This window comes from Phasianus colchicus, chromosome 7 (assembly GCF_987193195.1).
Source record: "Phasianus colchicus chromosome 7, bPhaCol1.hap1.1, whole genome shotgun sequence".
Taxonomy (NCBI): Eukaryota; Metazoa; Chordata; class Aves; order Galliformes; family Phasianidae; genus Phasianus; species Phasianus colchicus.
The window spans coordinates 4,410,334-4,428,510 of record NC_143442.1 but is presented as its reverse complement, the minus strand read 5'-3'; the positions used below and the strand labels follow the sequence as shown (position 1 = coordinate 4,428,510).

Below are 18,177 nucleotides of genomic sequence, written 5' to 3'. Positions count from 1 at the left end.
TACTGACATCAGTAAGTTCTGGAGCTCACCAAACCAGAGGATTCATCTTTGGCTTAGGAGAATAGTGGGTACCCCACAGAACAAGGCAATCTTCATCTCAGACCTGAATCATTTATTATCATCAACAGCAGATCTTTGTAAGTAAATGGATTAGTACTATTATTAACTGCAACCTATCGAATTCAACATTTTCTTATTTTAGTAATAATAAAGAGTTTTCCTCTCATATAAAGCCAGTAGCTCCGTTCAAGCACGCTGATAATGGAAATATGGTGAGAGGAAGAGCTTTGTCCATCCATGTAGATTCTTATATAAGCAGACCTTAGGTGAAGAAAATATAAAATGAAAGTTGTGTTAAAAAAAAAAGAAAAAAAGAAAGAAAAAACAAACAAACACAAACTTTGAGGACCAGCAGTTTTGTTTTTGATATCGCTCAGATTTACAGTGCTTCTTCAGAGTTTTGTTTGTTGTGCTGTATTTCTTAATGATCGACTTGCTGCAGTAAATAATTCAGGAAATCATCCTGTACTCTATTGTTCTTCAGGCATATGGATTTTTTTTTTTTTTTCCCTCTTCAAAGTTCAACTTTCTACTGTATGTTGAAAATTTCAAAGCTCTCCGAGGAACAGAATACAGGTTTTGTAATTATAACAATTTCTAGCCCAGCACCTGTACATCTGCTGTACCCCCTGGGGAATGGAGAAAAACAAAATGTATCAATTCTCTCCGGATAAGATGTGACAGGATTTCCATTTGCTATTTCTCCAGACCACCTAGGCTTATTATTTTCAGAACATTATGGATTGTTATTAAGCAGCAGTGGATTGTTGTGGAAACACAGACAGGATGCACAGCAGAGCCGTTCTGATCAAACCTGACTACACAAGTGTGACTCCTTTTGCAGCAACACAACTGTATTCTCATGCACCCAGGCTGAAATAGATGTGCAGTATTAGTCATTTCTAGAAAGATAACTGGAGGTTTTCAACAACAACAAAAAACAAGCCACTATTAACTGCTTTTAGTCACATAGAAACATCTTCCGAAAGAAACCTTTTAAAGGTGTTCTAGCCTGATAAGTGTAACAAATACTGCAAATTTCCATTTCTGTTTTTCAGAAATAAAACTTACCTTGTGTGTGCACATACATATAGGCAATATAAGCCATTATATGCAATTGAACTTTGTTCATTGTTTTCTTTTTTTAATAATACCATTATGTATTGCTGTGCTGCATACACATTATCTCATGTGGAAGGAAACACAGAAATAGCGCAATGAGCTACCAGGTAAATATTATGCTATAAAATTAAAATATGCTTTTCTGGGTGACAACTCTTGACTGCAACTTCTTGAAAGCATGACACAATGAAAACTATCTGCTTGATTTTGTGTTAGTCCTAATAACTACAAAACTGAAAGCGGATATCTAAGAGGGCGTGAAGTTTGCAGGGAAAGCCCAGCCCTAGGCAAGCTAATGGCAAAAAGCCCATTTCACTTTTGTGTTTTCTCAAATCACTGGTGAAGATTGGTTACCTTTCTGCCTCTCTTTTCATCCTAATTACGCTGCTACTGTTTTTAATTATAGGCACACACTTGGTTGTGTCTCTTGTGCTGCTGCTACATTTAGGTTAGATAGTAGGAGGAAGTTTTTCACACAGAGGGTGGTGAGGCACTGGCACAGGTTGCCCAAGGAGGTTGTGGATGCCCCATCCCTGCAGGCATTCAAGGCCAGGCTGGATGTGGCTCTGGGCAGCCTGGTCTGTTTGTTGGTGACCCTGCACATAGCAGATGATCATTATGGTCCTTTTCAACCCAGGCCATTCTACGATTCTATGATTCTATCTTGATTTTTCCCCACTCAGGCTTTGAAAACTGGAAAGGAACTGGTGTTTTTTAGTACATTTTATCACTGCAGAGTAAAGCTGAGCAGGTGACCAGAGGTGGTGAAGTGTCTCCACATCCATATTGGCAGATTAAGCTCCTGTAATCCACCACAGTAATGATAAGGGATTGTGCAAGATTTACAATAAAATCTCTGTGATTTATGAAAGTTGATTAAATGTGCATGGGGTTTGGAGACACATTTAAGACAGAACTCCAAATTTAAGTGTGGGGAAGAATATATGCAAATCATTATTAAGTATAGTTCAGTCAGACACTCAATGTTGCAGTTGTTTCTTATAGCGAAGATGATTACATAGCGCTTAATTTATACAAAAATGTGAGCACAGACAGAAGTCAAAAGGCAAAGCTGCAGTGTAGTTCTACAATTGTTACTGAGAGACCTGTTAAAAATTTTCCCAATAACACCATAATTTTGGCAGCTGCAATGCCTGTCGATGGCTACTTTGCCTGTGTATAACCAAAGAGATGGCATTTTTCAGCTCTGAAATAGGCTCAGCCTCAAACATCCTCACTCGCAGGCACAGAAGGACAAAAGGACGAAGAGCAGCTGCTGGTATAATCAGCCCTGTCCCTGCGCTTTTCAGTATTGCTTCCCTCTTGCTGCTCCTTGGTCCTGCCTTCAGACAGTCTTTGTTCTTTAATTATCACAGTTTTCTTGAAAACCCAAGAATTGGCCTTAGCAGCATAGGCAATGGATTGAATGAAGAGTCATAAGGAAACAAGAACAACTGAACACTAAGAGGGGTTAAGGACAACTTTCTAAAGCTCTCCTCAGCTGTAGGTGATAACACTGTAAACAGCTGCTCCTAATTCAATCCAGGATAGCTTAAATGACTTCTGGAGAGGAGTTAAAACTACTTTGCTTACCTTTACATTGAGTAGAGCTGATCATTGCATTGCAGCTAGAAGTTCAAGGAGTGCACAGCTCAGCCCAACTCTGGGCTGCTCTTAGACCTGTTCCTCTAAACAAGAATGCAGACAGCAGCTGCGTCACCCACCTGTTGCTAATCCAGTCCAACATCTTCATTTTCATTCAAGCCATGGCTTGGAATTTGCTTGCTTTCTAACTCACTGCAAAGCCCTGGCGTCTTGATTGCCCTCTCTGCATGCATGCTGCTTTGCCCCCATGATCTCTGCTGGAGCTTATGCTATTTCTTGAAGTTTGTGGGTATGGACAACTGATCTGGACGTACTAACGCTTGGTAGTTGTACTTGTAAGGATATGCCTTGGCTAATTTTGCCACATGAATGTAACCCCTTTGGTTACTGTAATGGCTCCCTGCAGTGACCAAGGATCATAGGCACTGAGCTCTTCTGTATAACTCATGGGCTCCTCTTTGAAGCTCTGTGGAAGCTGGCAAGCAGTGTCTCTAAAAGTGAAGCAGTGGTGCTCTCAAGTGAGTAGCAGAACATTGCAGATAGGGTTGCTACAAAATGCAGTACTCAGTACGGTAGGGACTAGCTGGTATATGCATGCATTTAAAATTTATAAGAATACAAATTATCATTTGTAATATTTTCACCAAAAAATCCCACCACTTTTCAGAGGCTTTTTTTTTTTTTTTTTTTTAAATTGGAAGTAGCATAAAATACTGGATTTGCACACCAAAAAAACAAATATTCATTTCTTCACATAAATAATGACCCCATATACCTGGCATGTCAAGGTGGTTTTGGCAATATGGAAAGCTTATGCAAATACATCATCAACTTTCTCCACAAAGGACTCAGTTCTGCGCTGACCTTTTGGCTTGTTCTCCACTTCTCTGCAAAGCCTGTTGTATGGGATATCCAAGCTGTGTGCATCTCTATAGCCTCCCATAATCCCTCCTTGAGCAAACCAATGAGTTCGCTCCAAAAGAAAACCTGGGCAGAGTTGATAGAGTGGTTTGCTCTAGGGTTACTTCAGATCAGACAGCACAAGCCCTGTGAAGTCTGGCAACCTTCCTCCTGGTATAGCCATCCAAAAGCATGCTACATGCCTTCAGCTCTCAAATGCTCCACATACTGAACCTACTCTCACTGTACACAACAGCTTAAATGAGTTGGTATACAGCCCTTGTGCTGAAAAAATATTTGCACAAAAAGTAAACAAAATAGGGTAAAATTGCAACCAGAAAAAGCATATGTAACTCATGGGAATGCAAAATCAAATTCTTTGCAGTTTGAATCTTGTCAGTCTGCTCCAGTGAGTGGGAATGTGGTTACTTCTGCTGGCTTGATGTCATGGTCCTTGACTTGGTCTTCAAAAACATACAGGTTGGATATCAGGAAAAGTTTCATCACTGAGGAGACTGGAAAAGGCTCCCCAGGGAAGTGGTCATGGCACCGAGTTTGGTGGAGTACAAGGAGCATCTGGACAACACCCTCAGACACGTGATCTGATTTTTGGTGGTGCTGTGTGGAGCCAGAAGTTGGACTTGATGATCTGTAAGGGTCCCTTCCAGCTATGGACATTCTCTGGTTCTACGATACAGAAGTAATTTTCCTTTTTCTCCACTGACAGGACCTTCAAGAGCCAGTGTGGATGGTGCAGTGTAGGCAGCAATTGCTGATCAACACCAGTAGGGAGTTAGGGGAGAACTCGAGTTTTAGAAAGTTTGCTACAATCAGCTGGTTTGCAGTCTGGAATAAGAAAGAATTATCATGTTTCCTCTGTCCAAAGTTTCATAAAGCAACTCTTTACTCTTCTGTAACTCATAGGACATTGTGTTTGGGCAATTGCTTTCTAATCTATACTTTTAATATCATTCACTTTGACATTTGGAATAAAAACGCAGGATGGCGTAAACAGACCTTTTAGCTAAAAGGGATGTCTAAAAGGGATGGATTGTATCAAAAATGGATCTTGCAGTGATGCTCTTTTATCTTTTCTCTTTCCCTGCCTTATAGCCCTTTATCTCTCTTCACTTGGAGCACAGAACTTCTTAGTTTCTACTATCTAAATTACAGGTCTTTCGGCAGTTTGTTAAATGTAAGAAAACATGGATCTTTTGTGTGGTTCAGTAGAGCTCTCTCTTTTGTTAGTTACTAAATCAGAACTCACAATACAATGTTATTTAGGGTTTTCCCAAACTGTATCATGATGTCTAAAGGTGTAGCAACCACAGCTTCAAAATAAGAATGAAAAGCTTGACCTCAGAAAACCAATTGACAGAGTAGGGGGAAATGTTTGAGAATTTACAGAGGACTTGAATGCAAACTTGAACACAAGCAGACTAGATGTTAACCTTTTCACTCACTCTGAAAAACTTGTCATAGATATGTAGTCCTTGACAATAAATCGAAAGTCACAACTTCAGCGAGATGCATCAGATCATGAATATGGCTAATTGCATTGACAAGTTAGTGATGGAAGCTTGTATTCTTTTCAAATGAAGTGAAATGCTTTTGACACTTTTTTCTATGTTCTACTAATTGAAAACACTACGGAAATGAAATACTTTCTACAAATAAAAGGTGAAAATAACATTATCATCTGTTTTAAGACCTCAGCCTGAAAATTCTGCTTACAAGTAAGGGTTGGGAGGAGATGGATGTTTAACTCAAGGTCAGAGAGAACCACCAGCAGTATAATTTAGTGGAGGACATCAAGGACTTGGTAAGAGCATTCTGGGCAGAGATGATCTATACATTAAATGTCTACATATTTTTAAGTGTTTTTCTATTATTTTTTGTTCCTTTTCCTGTATTGACAGTGAGTGCAAAATAAACAGAGGTAACAGAGAAAAACAACCTTGAAATCTTCACCAAAATTACATGCCACTGCTAGGCACAAAGGCCTCTCTGAAAGTAATGCCTCCTATATGTTGGCCCATGATATCAAAAGCAGATGTTTGTGGTACAGCAGTAGAGGCTGAACTTTCCCACCAATATTTTGTGACATTTTGTTACTGTGTGACAGATGGCAGCAGAGGGACAGTGACAGAATTGTGTCTGACGTGAAAGAGCATATGGAGGAAAGGTGTGGAATTGAATTACTCCATGCTGAAAAAAATGGCACCCATTGACATTCACTGACACCTGCTGAATGTCTTGGGACCGGTGCTCTTTAACATCTTTATTAATGACATCGATGAGGGAATGGAGTGCACCCTCAGCAAGTTTGCTGATGACACCAAGCTGAGTGGTGCAGTCGATACGGTGGAGGGAATGGAGGCCATTCAGAGGGACCTTGACAGGCTGGAAAGCTGGGCTCGGGTGAACCTAATGAGGTTCAATAAGGCAAAGTGCAAGGTTTTGCACTTGGGCCGGAAGAACCCCAGGCACCTGTACAGGCTGGGGGGAGTTGTCCTTGAGAGCAGCTCGGCAGAGAAAGACCTAGGGGTCCTGATAGATGAGAAACTTAACATGAGCCAGCAGTGCGCTCTGGCAGCCCGGAAAGCAAATGGGATCCTGGGCTCCATCAGGAGAGGGGTGGTCAGCAGGGATAGGGAGGTGATTGTCCCTCTCTACTCTGCTCTTGTGAGGCCCCATCTGGAGTACTGTGTTCAGGTGTGGAGCCCTCAGTACAAAAAAGACATGGAGATTTTGGAAAGGGTCCAGAGGAGGGCCACGAAGATGATCAGGGGGCTGGAGCACCTCCCCTATGAGGACAGGCTGAGGGAGTTGGGTTTGTTCAGCCTGGAGAAGAGAAGGTTGCGGGGCGACCTCATTGCAGCCTTTCAATATCTGAAGGGAACTTACTCCCAGGAGGGGAGTAAACTCTTCATAAGGGCTGATAATAGCAGGACACGGGGAAATGGTTTTAAGTTAAAAGAGGGAAGATTTAGGTTGGATGTTAGGGGGAAGTTTTTTACTAGGAGGGTGGTTAGGTGCTGGAACAGGCTGCCCAGGGATGTTGTGGATGCCCCGTCCTTGGAGGTGTTCAAGACCAGGTTGGACGAGGCTCTGGGCAACCTGATCTAGTAAAGGTGTATGTTTGGTGGCCCTGCTAGGCAGGGGGGTTGGAACTACATGATCCTTGAGGTCCCCTCCAACCCAGGTCATTCTGTGATTCTGTGATTCTGTGAATGTTTATGGAGACTAAACAGTGGATGTGAACACAGTGAGGCAGTGGGTTGTGTGTTTCAGCAGTGGCAACAGCAACAGTGGTCACCTCCACTGGTACAGATCCTTACTAGCTTGGCATGCAGGCTCTTGTTCATCCTGGTGAAAAAAAAAAAAAAGAAAAAAAAAAAAAGTAGTGCTTTGTAGCTGAGAATTTGCTCTACCAGAGAGTGTTATTTGTTCTTTGTGTCTGGTGTACTCTCCATGGAAATAAATAGGAGGTATTACTTTCAAAGCAAGATATGTACGTAAAGAAGACAGTGCAAAACATTCATTTCCAAGGAACACAACCTGGATTTATTGGCATCAAGTGGATGACAATTGCTCTGCATTTCTACAGAGGACAATGGGTCTTCATCTGCAGTTCAGAAGTTCTCAGTCTTAAACTAATTTTCTCAGTCTGAAGGCATGCAGTATGCTGAGTATAAAGCACATCTTAGACCAGCTTAGTGGTTGAGCATGTGCACTAATGCTCAGTCAGTGCCATTGCTCCATTTTTTATTAACAATTTTCCCTTTAGATTTTCAAAATGGTACCTTTTGAAAGAAATAGAGGCATATAATTTTCCAGCTGGCATTATAAAATGAAAAGGACTACACAGATAGTGTTTTTTAACTGGTAGTAGAGAAAAGAAAAAGCAGAGTATTATGTTGATTCCTTTGCTATTTCTTTAGATTTAGTGGCTGGAAAAAAAATCCACAGCCAAGAAAGAACAGGGAAAATCTGTGTTTTAACTCTAAATCCACCAGAAAAATTCCTCCAGTTTAATAATCATATTTATTTTTAATTTGATTACAGTAAGGTGGTTACAAGTAATTTTACTTGTGCAGATGGAGCCAAACTCATGTTGATTGATCTGAAAATAAAACTCAAGTTTTATGCCAGGACAAATATTAAAATTATCTTGCCATTTTGATAAAGCCACAGTGAAAAATATTCTACAGTTTAGAAGGTATCTCAGGCTTCTTTGATGTAGGTGGTCAAAAAGTGCATCTGATGCCACTAGCATTTAATGTTATTCTTACACATCAGATTGTGCAAATGAACTCTTAATGAATAAATCTCATCATTTACAATTTCTTTTCAAAGGTCAGTAGAATATATAAATTGTCTTTTTTTTTTTTTTTTTGTCAGGAGTCAAGCAGTGGAATTAGTTAAGCAATTATGCAGGTCCCATTAGTATTTTTATATATATATATTAGGCTATTGAATCTGACCCTTGATTGCCTGAAAACCTGGATTGAGGCCAAGGTTATAGGAAATAGCGGGGTGCTTTTGAAAACCAGCTTTAATACTTTTGTGCATGTTTAGGCACTTGGATTGATTCCCACATATCAATTTATTTGTCTCCTTCACATTGACAGTCCAAGCAGTTTTAAAAACTCATTAAATCATATGAGAGTTTAAAACAATCAAACTTGATTCTTGAGATTTGTTGCTTCAAAATTTGTTCTGCTTTCTATCTTTTTCTCTACTGCTCTTTGGACGTTTGGTGAACTGTGCAATTGTTTCTTCTTGAGTAATGAATACTTATTTTTCATTGACTACTCAGAGCAAACACTCCAATGTGCTTGTTATTTTTTTCTTCTCCCTGCTCTGAAGAAGTTTTCTTTGCACAAACAGGCTGTATTGCTTGAAATCCTTCAATCTGGAGATAAAAATTCCCACACCAGTGACTCTTCTGATTTTCTTTCTGATTTTCAGGGGCACACGCTTCTCCCCTTTGTAATAGTTCTAAGATTTTTATTCCCCTTCTCGGGATTTTGTCTCTATGAACCAGAACTTTATAGCCCACACCAGAGCTTAACTCTTCTCATCTATATAGGACCTGCCAAGTCTAATTCACTTTGAGTGAGAGATGTGTTCACTTTGATTTTAAAATTGCCTTCAAATTAAATGGTGCCAGTACTGTGGAAGATGATTGTGTAACCTGTTTCAATAGGACATTCAGAATAGGGCTCCTAATCCTCTGAAATTTCATGTGTTTAAATTGTCACTTTTGGAGTCTTGTGTCAGATTCCACAGATTTGGAACTCTTCTCTGTAATAAACCATTGTCTTCTTCTTTTGCCGTTGTCGTCTGCTTGCTGTTTGTAAAGAATTTCTGTGGACAAAACTATGTTGGAACCTTCTCCTTTGTTTGTTTGTTTGTTTGTTTGTTTGTTTGTTTGTTTCTACAGCATAGATAATTCTGGGAATTCCATGCCTCATCCTTCATGGTTTAAGGTGTACTCAGAATTACACGGTAAAATCTGAAGTGAAAACCATAAACCATGTACTTTCCTCTATCTGTCTTTAATATAGAAAAAAAAAAAAAAAAAAAAGGAAAAAAGAAAGAAGAGAATTTAAAAAAGAAAACAACAACAACAAAAAAAACAACACTTGGAGTAAAGGATGCTTTTATTTCCTTTTTTACTTTCTATATATCACTTACTACATTGTTATTATCTAGCATCTTAAAAATCGCTTTATCGATGGATTCCTGGTCTGAATAGCTGGTATGTTACTGCCCTGTTGATATTTACTCTGTTCCTGCAATAGTCCACTGCATTCCCTGAAGATGCAGTATCTCTGTTTGGCAACATTTGAAAAGAATTAATCAGGATCCAGAAAAATCCAGACCTCATATACTGACCATAAAGTGGTATTCATAACAAGAACTCCCTTCTACATACCTCTCATCAACCCCTCCTAAAGTCCAGAGTCTTTCAAACTTCCTCTGACTCTCAGAGTTTCACTATTATATTAACAAATCTAGATGAAGCAAAACACAGCTTTGCATTCAAGAGCCGTTGATCTAAATAGAAAGAAATTAATGGCATAGAAGGCACAAGATCAGATTCTCTGTGGCAGAGCTGTGACAATAGTAATTGCAGTTAACTGTTGATGTTAACACCTCTTCTTTCCCCCCAAAATAATTATGAAAAATATCCTAAGGCTCTACATCAGAGGTTAACATTTAAGAAATGAATGCTCCTTTTTCTCTGGAAGATTAAATATATATATATCAAGCAGGAAAAAAAAAAGATCTATTTTCTTTCAGCTTTCTGATAACAAAACTCATGACTTTAAAGAGTAGGGGAGAACAGATTCATAATTTTCTAACACTTCAGACTGTTATTAGTGAAGATTTTGATTGTCCAGTGACCTCTAAACCTTCCAATAATGAGAATGTCTAAGACTATTGCTTTTGGGAGCAGAAGTTGTCCAAGCATTCCTCGCTTGGTTGCAGCAACACTTCCTTGGTCAACAGAAAAAGTTTTCTTACTTCCAAATCACTTTTACTGTTATTTTCTACAGAAAAATGTGAGGCCACTGAAGGATTTGTCCCATGCTAGTCAAGACTCTGAGAATATTCATTGGAAAATAATGAGGTGCTCCTTTATTTTTTGCCAGCAAATGTACTGTATGAGGAATCAACACAGCTATGAGATTCATGTCCCCTATTACTATTATTATTGCTGTTATTATTATTATTATTAAATTTTGAGATAGTTTCAACTGGCAGAGACTAAGAGTTCTAATTTGAATAGCAAAGCTGATAACTTAATATCTCATGCTACCAGGATAATTATAGGATTAAAAATTAGACATTATCAGTACAGGAAGGTAGTGCTCTCTCTTTTACTTACCCATTCTCTCTCTCTATTTTATTTTATTTTTTTCAAGGAAATTAACTAGATTAAGTGCTAACTGCTCCAGAGTATTAGCTGTTAACTGTTTGGTCTGTGGACAAACAGTCATCTGTGGAGTTCCAACTGGTTATTCATGGACAAGTATTACATTAAAAGGCCAAATACTCAATAGTTTCCTTAACTACTCATTAAAAGAATGGGATTTATGTTCACAAGAGGGATACCAGTTCTAAAGAAAATGGAGATATATACTTATTATAATTAGATGGCATTGTTAAAAGCTTATTATTTTTAAGGATGACTTTTCAATGAAAGGTTGAATAAAAGTATCTTCCAGTTGGAGAAAAAAAAAAAAAGGTACAAATGCAGAACAACAGCAAATTATAGACATATGGATCTTGAATGAGTTTTGTTTGTGTCTGAAAAATCATGAGAGATATAAAAAAATTATTTTGACATATGGTGGAAGCAGATTAATTAATTTGAAAACAACCTTTGTACAAGAACGGTTTCAGCTAAAGTAATTAAATTTAAGTGTTGTATAGCTGTCAAGGTTTGTGTAAGGAGAGGGACTCTCTGCACTGATAGCAGGTTCTGAGAGAGTACTGTAATCTAATAAGGTAGGAAACATTGATGTGTAATACTTAACAGCCCACTTTACCTTTACAATTATTCCACATAACCAAGAACAAACACATCATCCTGCCCACAACGCGTGCATGGGTTATTATTTACCCTTCTCCATTTTTGGACTGGTATAAGCTCAATTTGGAGAAACTCATCAACTTATCATCACCATCATCTTCCCTCTTCATCTCTTTCAGCACTTGAGATAGCACATTACATTGCTGATAGACTAAAATGATGTTCTGTCCTACCTGCTGCCACTTCTGTCCCAGCTGGGTATGTACCTGCCCAGCAAACTCCTCCACCCGCCACCTTGCTTGACACTGACAATATTATAATCATCTCTCTGCAGATCTTCCAGTTTCATTACTTAATCATGGGACTGTAAATAATTGCTGAATAAGAAGCTATTATTTTAAATGTTGACCATTATTTATTTTGAGGAAAATACCCTCAAGCCATCTAGAGAGGAGATAGTCCAATAAAATATTAAGAGCAATTTTGTCAATGTAAACTCTGAAATATTGAGAGAGTTATGTTCCTTTTTTTTTTTTTTTTTTTTCAACCTTTGTGAATTTCAGATGCCAAGTACCCCTTGCCTCAAGCAAAGGAAGGTTATTTCCAAAGCAGAATGGTAGCCTGGGCATGGCTCTCACCGTAGTAATAGCACTCTAACATTATCTCAATCCTCTTCAGACAAGTGAAATTTAGATTTTGCCCCAGGTTTTCAGGGGAAATCCAATTGCCCCGTTATGCAAATATTGATAGTTCCTCCTTGAGCACATACAGGAAAGAATTTTGAGTTACACTGAACAGTAGCATAATTTAGTCTGCCTATAGGGGAAGGCGAAACAAGAACAATTTGTATTGCATACATTGCCCAGCAAAAACAGTGTTCCAGATAGAAGACTTACAAACCTCTTGAGTTTTGTGCTGAGCATGTGTTTGGAACTTCTTGAAACTAGCTAACCCATCCCAAATGAAAACAAAAAATTCCTCCAAAGCCTGGATCTGAATGCATGAAGTGCATCTCTGAATTCCCTGCCAAAGTCACTTCAGTCATCAAACTAGCACACAAATGATATGCATGCATTCTTAGAAGAAATTGCCTTTTTCTTTCAGATATTCCTGAAGAAAAAAGTGAAGTTTAATTATGAAGAGATAACCAGAGGTGCTACCCTTGGAATTTAATTATTATTTGATTAAATTTCAAAAAACACAACTAAGCTATGACAGGGGCAGAAAGTATAGTAAAATGGTAATTATGAAATAGGAGATATGAATTAAGATAAATTAGGAAACATTTTTTAAGTGCATGCCTGTGGGAAGGAGAATAAAATAAGTGAATGTTCTCTCATTCTTATAAAATATTAACATTTTGAGTGAGAAGACAGATTAATTGATGCCATCTGCTGAATGGATATGGAAACGGCACTACTGTTTTTCTACTGAAATCCCTTTTTGGGAGGGAAAAGCGGGGTGCTGAGGCTATAAAGAGGTCTTGTAAAAGTTGCACTCATCAGACAGGTATCCCACTAGCAATGCAAGGAAAATTATGATGGGCTTTTTCTGACAGAGATCTGCCTCCCTGAGGATGGCAGCTTTTTCTGGCTACAGCTCTGTGTTTTGGAACACCCAAATCTTGAGAATAAAAAGCAAACAAATACAGGAGAATATACCAGTAATGAACCAGTGATGAAAGATGGAGGCTGAGCTTTCTGCCTCAGAAGCAGGAGGGTTTATAAATCAATGGGGCTTCTGCGATTTATTCTCCAAGCCCTGCAGTTGCAGTTAGTGCTGGCATATTTTGAGCAGCTGGAATTTTAGTCTGCTGGGTTTTTTTTCCCAAAGACAACCAAATTAAATATGCTTTTAAGAGTTCATATTAATGATGGATAGTCTAACATACTTCTTTATTTTGTCAAGATATTTTTCGGTGTAGGGAACTGCCTCCTCACTACACAGATAGCAAAACAGCTGAGAACTGGAAATAGAGGAGCTGAGATTTCAGCTTTTTGATATATATACCCTAGGAGGCAGCTCTGCTGAGAACCAGGGGATTGCAATCCTCAGCATCCCTTCCCTGCTCTTCAGCACTGGGCATCCCAGACCTGTCCATCCAGCCCTCCTGCTCACAAACACTGACCACAGGCTCCTCAGAAATGACAACAGCTCAATGTTTAGCTTTCAAGGCTGGATGTAAAGGTAATGACCCAGGAATGTATGCTGAGAACTCAATCTTGCAAATCTCTCCATAAGCAATAAGTTATACACACAGAATATTCACCCTCAGGCTGGGATTAATTTCATTTGAAATCCCACTTCCCTACATATAATTTACAGGAAAACTAATATGGTTTGTGGGTATTTTTGTTGTTGTTTGGTTTTGGTTTATTTTTTAGATTTCCCTTCCTAAAAAGATGCAGCCCCTCAACTGTCTTTATTTCCCTGTTGTTTGTCACTTTAGCTCCTTTTCCATTTTGGTATCTGTACTGCAGTGTTACATCAATTTTACTTTTAGATCAAGAAGACACATCTAAGGAAAGCATCTAATCCTGAAGTAAATTAATAAATCTATTGAAACAACAATTTGATTAAAACTGGAGTGAGGGCAAATACCTTGTCGGTGCATTGAGATTCCTTTGTACTGTCTTTTAATTAAGGATTTAATAGCCTCCAGTAATCCAAGTCTTTTCCCTGGGTTGTTTAGTTGTCTTAACACCTGTAGGGAAATACCCACTTTTTCTTCCCAGCACATCCAGTGAGAGGTTTCCAGGAGTACAGATCTGCCACCAGGACTCCATCCTTGTTTTTCCAGAAGGATGCACAAGTGTTGCTGGCCTTTGACTGCGATTGTAATTCAAGTCACAGGTGAATTTTACCAATGCTTGGTGTTTCAGTGGAAATGCACTGCTTTTCTGCAAATGACACTTCCTTTAGTAGGCAGTGTGCCTAATTTTCAAGGGAATAATAGGCTGAGAGGTAGAAGGAAATGATGAAAATGGTGCATTTATTCCATTGCAGTCTTGTTGCATTTTCTATATGTGAAACTGAAGCATCTGATTCTAATATGGTATTTTCTGATTTTATCAAGGAGGAGCTCAAATATGAAAAATTTACACATTGGTTCTGTAACATCAGGAATTAATTGCAAAAGTAATTGTTCTGCTGCAGAAACATCCAAAAAAAGTCTTGCCTTGATCTTCTTGCTCTTCACCTGTGAGTTTCCACAAAGGCTATGGGATTTATCTTAAAAATCTCTAGAACCAAACCTGGCATCCTTTAACATATATTTTAAACAAGTAATTACTTTTAATTGCAAATCCGGATGCTGGAATTTCAAGAGATTGTCTACTTTTCATGTTCTTGTGCTTAGGGAAGCTTTTCTAATCCAATGCTTTATCTGAGGAATATCTGAGTGCAAAAGTGACTGCCTAGCAAAGACCTACATGAACATTCATAAATGGGAAAGTAGGACTCCTAATACTTGACACCACACAACAATACAAAGATGTTTCTCCTATAGCGAAGTACTTGTGGTCTCTCTTCATCTGTTGCTAGGAGACCCATTTAAGAATTAATCAGGGAAACATCACAAATGCTGCTAAATCATGCACCACACTACAGATTGAGCTGCTTCGAAGAGATGAGAAAACTTGCTTTTGCTGTTAACCCGGCACAGACTGCTATGCAGTACAATTTCCCTCAGTAAGTACACTGCTGTACAAGTGCAAAATATTTACACTGTGTCTCCAGCAAAGTTGACAGTTATGTCTAGCCAAGAACTTCTTGTACAACAAGGACAAACACAGGCATATTAGAAACTGAAGATGGAAGGATGTGCTCAGTCAGCCCTAGGGCACGCCGGAAGCTTGAAGTTGTCCTAAGGATTGCATTTCCTTCAAAAAGACCTGGAGACTGTCCAGTCTGCCCTCAGACCCCAGGGTGGAGATGGAGAGATGCTGAATGTGGCGAAGTCAAAGGCTGAGTCATGACAAGGGGTGATGGGGAAAACATTGTCAGCTGGGGAAAACATTGCTCACTCTGGGAAGTTACCTGCATTGGCACAGACCTGATTATTCCAGTGTAATCGTGCTTCTAATAGCAACCCATTTCCTGGTTGCAGGTGGAAATAAGCCCTGGATCAGGCATTTTCAAACTAGCCTGGCATGTTCCTGTACAAGAACTGTGTGGAAAAATCATACCAGTTAAAACACACATACACTTCAACCAAACGCTTTAACCAGTGCCAAATCCATATTTAGAACAGATGAGAGATTGAGGCTGGCATGAAAAAGAGGGAAAATCTGGCTCTTTGTGCACAAACTGAGACCCCGGGGCTCAGAAAACGATGTTAGGGAGTGGAAGGATGAGAAGTATTGGAGTTGGAGGGTCAGATTCCCCATTCTGTGCTTCACAGCATATGTCTCAGAATTGCTCAGCCTCAAACTGTAGACTCCTGCCATCAAAAGTCAGAGTCTTCCCCAAAAGTAGCTTTTCTTGTGTGGGTATAACTGAGGAATGGGTCCATCATGGTTTTGGACTTAGAAATGGGTTTGTGTTTTGATCCAAAAGATTTACATTTGTGGTCTAGGTTCCAGTTTCAGGATATACTTAGCTGAAATTTTAATTTATTCAGAGGTTGTGACTATGGAGGAGTCTGAAATGTATCTTTTTGATAATGAAAATGAAGCCTGAGAGAAAAACCTGTGCAGAGACTCCACAGAAAGAAAAGCAGGCTATTTGGATTTTAAAGCTTCATTTTGGGTTCTGGACCATTTCCCAAAATAACGAGCATTTGTAGAAACTGAGATGGCCAGGTTGCCTTTGGACAGATGTCTTTCCAGTGAACCCATTGCAGTAGTTGGTAGCATGGCTGGGGGTCTGTTTGCTGATATTCATAAAGCAGTTCTGCTGTGGTAGTTAAGGGTGCCATTAAATACAAAGGAGGAGAATTAATCTTAGTGAAGGAGCCAAAAAAATGAATTGGTGTGGAAAGTGAATTATTACTTGCCCTGCTCAATACGTGGCCTCTCCTCATCAGGCTGGTGGTGTGTTGGCAGAATGAATAAGCAGAGGCTGCTGCTGCAGCTTGTGCTCTCAATCCGAGGAAGAAATTGTTTTCTTTCTGGGTCTTGCAGCCTGATCTCTGAAGTCACTAAGTACATTTTGAACTGAACTGGAAGAAAAGCTGTTCAAGCCCATTCTCCCCCAAGCCCCACTTGCAGCACACCTTATGCTAGTGGGTACACTCTGTCAGGCTGTTCTGTCGGGGTTATTTTGGCAACTGTGATTTTGATTTTCATGGCGCTTATTCTGGCTTTATGGTACTATGTGGGAAAGGGAAATGGAAAGGGAAACTTTTCCCTCCGTGTGCTGCAGAAAGCCTGTTCCCATGGGTAGCACAGCAAGCCACCGGTAGGGTCTCACTCACAAAAACTGTGCACCTCAGACTTTGATCCCAACTTCATGGCACCAAAACCCACATCTGGAGGATCTCCTCTTCTTCCCATGTATGTCATCAGCTGCCACCCAGCTGATAACATTGGGATTGGATCAGGTGTCTGTTCTTCAGCATTTCAGAGGAGTGCTCCTGGCTTCACAAGCATCTTTTTTAGCTCATCCTTTTAGGTAAACATACTGAGCTACAGTGACAGTAGCTCAGCCTTACAGCTAATAATATAGAAGCTTAGAAAGATGGGAAAAAAAAATGAAATAAACAAAAAATATCCCAATAAAATATCTGCAGTTACACTGAGAGAATAGAAATATATAACGGATACAAATTCCTGCACAGCAGGAGAAGGGTCAGGGTGAGCAGTTGTTATAGACACATCCAAAACCTATTTGAGCAGTATCAGACATCAGTATTGGATGCTAATGATAGATGAATGTTATACTAGATTAATCTGATCTGGCAAGGCAAATCCTATATTCCTAATACTCCTAATTCCAAAGAGCTTTTGATGTAAATACCCTCCAAAACTAAAGATAACTCCCCCAGGATCTGATATCAAAGCTGTTCATTTCCATCTGTTAAACATTAAATTGTTTTTGAATTCTTTTCCTGGTAAAACTGGTGAAATAGCTCTGGCCAGAGGAAGCCAAGGAAATCCTCCCTCCTACATTAGCATACCCAACCTCCCCACTCCATCAGCATCTCAGCCCTCTCCAGCCCACATTCCATTCCCTCTAGTGGATTTTTGCTGCCTGTCTTCAAGGAGGCTTAGCTGCTAGTTTTTGGTTGAATCTCCTGATTTACTTTTTTTTTCCTCTCCATTGCACTGATCCAGGCAAACAGATGCCTTGAACACCTTGGAATGTGCCCATTCTCACTCCCAGTCCTTCTTCTTTCCAAACAGTAATTGTTCCAGCATCCAAAGAGATAAAAAGGCATTAAAGGTAATGACCCTTGTTCTGATTTCACATAAGGCTGGGCCTTATCCAAAAAAATCCTAATCCCTATTTTACAGATGATTATGTACCAGAAGTGACAAATGTGCTGTGACAACAATCTATTAACTGGAGAACACTAAAAGACTGCTGTCTCTGGGAGTAACCAGACGTGTTTTGAATGTGACCCCCATATGTTTGTAGAAGCCTGTCTCTGTATCCTCCACCCCCTCAAAAAATCTTTTTTTGGGCACTGGATAATAATTTTGTGTAACTTTTAAATGAAATTTGAAGGCAATCTTCTATGCATTCAGCACTATTGCATTTCTATAGTTAAGTTTTATAACAGCACATTAGCCTTGAATATCTATTAAAAGTAATTTGTAATGTTAGATGAGAGATGGCTACAAAGATGGTGTTACGCTGCTTTAAAACTATTGATTAGATCAGTAAGAAGACATTAAAAGTAAGCATGAATAGCAAGCATATCAAATGATATTGCCACATCTCTGTTGGCACCAGCTTGTGAAGTAATTTTAAGCAATGTAAAATGCATTAATACAATA

At 39.2% G+C, this 18,177-nt stretch overlaps 1 long non-coding RNA gene across 1 annotated transcript; it reads left to right on the top strand.

The window, feature by feature from the left end:
* The first annotated feature begins 32 nt into the window (after window positions 1–32).
* Window positions 33–4,611, top strand: LOC149917189 (uncharacterized). The gene is made up of 3 exons (XR_016467985.1): window positions 33–137; window positions 4,168–4,338; window positions 4,415–4,611. It is a non-coding gene; the product is annotated as an uncharacterized LOC149917189 (long non-coding RNA).
* Window positions 4,612–18,177: the final 13,566 nt, after the last annotated feature.